Here is a 4,163-nt window from a genome sequence, read left to right on the forward strand (position 1 = left end):
ATTAGAAAATTTAGCCTAGGATGTGTGGTGAACAAAATGAATGTCCACTTCTTCATAGCCTACTTATTGAAACAGTCAACCACCAAAAATCTATTGCCATTCTATTTATTCAGAGACATTTCACCTCTCCTAGCATCAAAAGTCATGTATTCCCATCTCTGTACATGCAACTGTCTATCGAATTACTCCAAAATATACTTGTTTTTAGAAAGGCATGATGGCCTGTGTGAAGCAGAGCACCAACTTCTGGGAGTCTCCGGTCTTATTGTCACAAGGTAGGAAGTACTGCAAAATAATCTCTAGAGATTTTAATTTTTTACTTTTTTTAATGTCGTTAAATGTTTTGTCTGTATGTTTGTCTTTGTATGGTGTGTGCAATGCTTGAAAAGAACATAATAGGGCATTAAGTACCCTGGGTCTGGAGTTACAGATGGTTGTGAGCTGTCTTTGTGAGTTCTGGGAATCTTCCTCTAGAAGACCAGACAGTGCCCTTAACTACTGAGCCATCTCTCCAGCACCTTATAAAGACTTTAAGTTTATTTTTTTCTGTGTCTTCTAATAAAAGAATAATTTATAGAACATTCTACCTTTGTTCTACTAAGATATTAGGATTATATACAAATACTGTGTTATTTCTGTCATACCATGCACTATATTGGTTATAAGAATTGAACAATCCAAGACACTTTATTTATGAATAGTCACTTTGACCAACAGGTCAGCAAGCCACACAACAATCTTCAACACTTTGTGAGGATGGTAGATATATGACTATTTTCTGTATTCACAAGGAAACATGAAAAAACTCAGAGTAGACAGTGGTGCTATAAAAGAAGAAATGGGACACTTGTCAAGTTTCTATAACTAGAAATTATTGTAAAGGAAAAACGTAAAACAATCATTGAAATGTCAGTGAGTGGTCCCTAGGAGACAAGTTCACCGACTTGCAGGCGGTTGAACACCTGCTGTTGAGGGACTGTGTTTCCAGAGTATCTAAAATTGTCCTCTTGAAGCCACAATTATGTGGAGCCCTTTGATGGCCTCCTCCTGAGCGCTCTATTGCTGCTCACCCCTGCTGATTCTACCCTTGTCTTTTCTCCCCTTGCCTCCTATGCACCTTTATGTCAGTTCTGCTTTCTCTGCTTTCCATGATGGGATGAAGGGGCACACTGACACAGAGAAACACTGTGTCTGTGAAAGACAGAGACACGCATTCAACTGCTCCAAAGGAAGTTTTTTCTAAAGGAAGCAGCGCCACTCACGCACTTGTGCACGCACACTCGAGCGCGTGTGCACACTTGCACATAATCCTCGGGAAGACAAGCAGGGACCGTTTCTGATTTCAAAATGAGTAAACCTGTACACACAGAGACACCCCTGTATACACAAACACACATGCCATGGCTTATTTTAGGAAGGTAACCAGATGTGACGCCAACCACAGGATTTTGTGCCTTGTACAATTTTTCCATGTTAAATGTAGACCCAAGGTTAGATTCTGGTGGTTATGAAAAAAAAATCTTAGGTTCAGAACAGCAGTCACTGGTAGCTGTAGGTGACATCACTGAATTGGCTCAGCTACGACAGTCAAGTGTGAACTACGCACAGACATCACGTAGGAATAAAAAGGCTCTCTGTGGCTTCCAAGGGGCATAAACCACTGATCTTCAATGCAAGTCTGCCTTGAAAGCAAATCTCAGAACCTCAGTGGTGGCATAAACTGCCTACATGGCATATGGATATCCAGCATATGAGGAAAGGTGCCCACACAGTCATCATAGATGCTGCTCAGTGATTATTGCTTAGTAATAGCTTCCAGCCTTATTTCAGCAAGGAAAAGATTTCACCTGTAAACAGTCAACTCTGGGCACATTTCAAGTCTGCAAGGCACACAGGGGAAAGTCATAAATAATGTATGCAAAGGTGCTGCAAAATGAATAGCCACATTATACATAGTTTACCAAAGGTTTGTTTATGTTTGTTCACAACTGGGTGCCTCTTACACATAGGCATCTGTGTAAATATTCACCATGACTGGGCTTTCCACAGCACCTGCTAATAATGATGCTGTACAGTCATTGAAAACCAGAAGACTATTGGATGGTCTACACACAGGGCACACGTAGACTGTGAAGACAATCCAGTTAGACCAGATTCCATGCATTTAGAACTAGCTAATTCTGCAGTTTCTGTCCATTTTCTTTCTAATGCTATTTAAATGGTTCGATTGCCTTGATGGGAAAACATGGTTTATAAATCTATGCTAGTGGTTTGGGCCTCACTAGGGTTTGATAACCCCATCACAGATGCATGCCAATGCTAAATAGTGACTTCATGGAGATCTAGAAAAGCTATGATATATTCTCACAAAAGTCAGATCATCAAAGAGGATTAAAGATGGCAGAAAGTCACAATTCCTAAATCAAATTGGTTTTCTTTCTTTTTTAAGCTTATTTTATTTTAATGGCTGATTCATATGAGGCCACAGCCAGTCCACTATGTACAGACATGAAGGGAGTTTTATTTCTTGCTCTGCTCCTCCTTGGACAAAGACTTCTTGGCCTGGAGGTGCTCCTTCTAGCACTTCTTGGTCTTAGACTTATGAGCCTCAGCCTGGTCAGTCAGGAGCTCCTTGTAGGGTTTGTCTGCCTTCAGCCTGTGGATGTGCTCCATGAGAAACCGCTTGCTTTTTGAGGACATTCTCTATGACTTTCAGGTACGGGCTGTGATACACGTGGCGGTCAGTCTTCTTAGACTCACAGTATCACTTGAGAAGTCGGCTCAGGCTCCGCACCCTTCTCCTCCAGGTCACCTTCTCAGGCATTTGAGCATTTGCAGTACCCTTCTGCTTCCTGGTGACCATCTACTGGCCCTTCTGTTGAGTCAAAGTGTTTTTCTGGCATCGAGGCTCCAAATGGACTGTCACAGGCTTCCCATGATGAGCTTCCGGACTGGCTGATAGGAGCTGGCATCTTCATTGGTCTCATTGGGGTCCAACCAGACCTTCTTTTTAACACAGCGAAGGACACTAGAGGCAAGTCTCTACTTTAGCCTGACCATACTCATGGCTGCGGAGACTCCATGGTTGTTAGACTTAGGATGTTCAAACAAGGAACTTTTTTCATTTCACAGGAACGCTTGGTCATCTCTGTACCAGGAAAGGGTCATCTTTTTTTTCTATTTTTTTTATTTATTTAAATTAGAAACAAGCTTGTTTTACATGTCAATCCCAGTTCCCTCTCCCTCCCCTCCTCACCTGCCCCACACTAACTCCCTATCCTATTCCCTTTCTGCTCCCCAGGGAGGGTGAGGCCTTCCATGGGGGATCTGCAAGTCTGTAATATCATTTGAAGAAGGCCCTCCCCCGTGTGTCTAGGTTGAGAGAGTATCCCTCTATGTGGAATGGACTCACAAAGTCCATTCCTGCACTAGTGATAAATACGGATCTACTACAAGAGACCCCATAGATTGTCCAGGTCTCTTAACTGACACCTACGTTCAGGGGGTCTGGTTTGGTCCTATGCTGGTTTCACAGCTACCAGTCTAGGGTTCATGAGCTCCCCCTTGTTCTTGTCTGCTGTTTCTCTGGGTTTCACCAACCTGGTCTTGACCCCTTTGCTCATCACTCCTCCCTTTTTGCAACTGGATCCCAGAGTTCAGCTCAGCATTTAGCTGTGGGTGTTTGCTTCTGCTTCCATCAGTTACTGGATGAAGGCTCTAGGATGGCATATAAGGCAGTCATCAATCTCATTATTGGGGAAGGACATTTAAGCTACCTCTCCACTATTGCTTAGATTGTTAGTTGGTGTCATCCTTGTGGATCTCTGGATATTTTCCTAGTGTCGGATTTCTGAAAAGGGTCATCTTAATCTTGTCTGGGAAGATTGCTGCCCTTATTACATGCCCATTTCAGTCTCTACATATCACTTATTTGTTTTCTTTTTTGCTTTTTGGATACACTATACCTCAGAGAGTATAATCATATGGCAAGTGCTACAGCTATAACAATCGTTTGTGTATGTTCCACAATAATCCGTGCATTCAAAGATTGTTTCCCAGTGTTACAAGGAAAAGAGTTGTTTGTCCTCTAAGAGGCAGGACCTGGTGGGGTCTTCAGGAGGCACTGTCTCTTGAAGGAATTACAATGTCCCCAGTTAGTTGCT

General features: G+C 42.5%; 1 pseudogene; it reads right to left on the reverse strand.

The window, feature by feature from the left end:
• Positions 1-2,520: 2,520 nt before the first annotated feature.
• On the reverse strand, positions 2,521-3,066 carry LOC101841687 (annotated as a pseudogene).
• Between the last annotated feature and the right edge of the window lie 1,097 nt (positions 3,067-4,163).

Source organism: Mesocricetus auratus, unplaced genomic scaffold, assembly GCF_017639785.1.
Source record: "Mesocricetus auratus isolate SY011 unplaced genomic scaffold, BCM_Maur_2.0 Super-Scaffold_100026, whole genome shotgun sequence".
Taxonomy (NCBI): domain Eukaryota; kingdom Metazoa; phylum Chordata; class Mammalia; order Rodentia; family Cricetidae; genus Mesocricetus; species Mesocricetus auratus.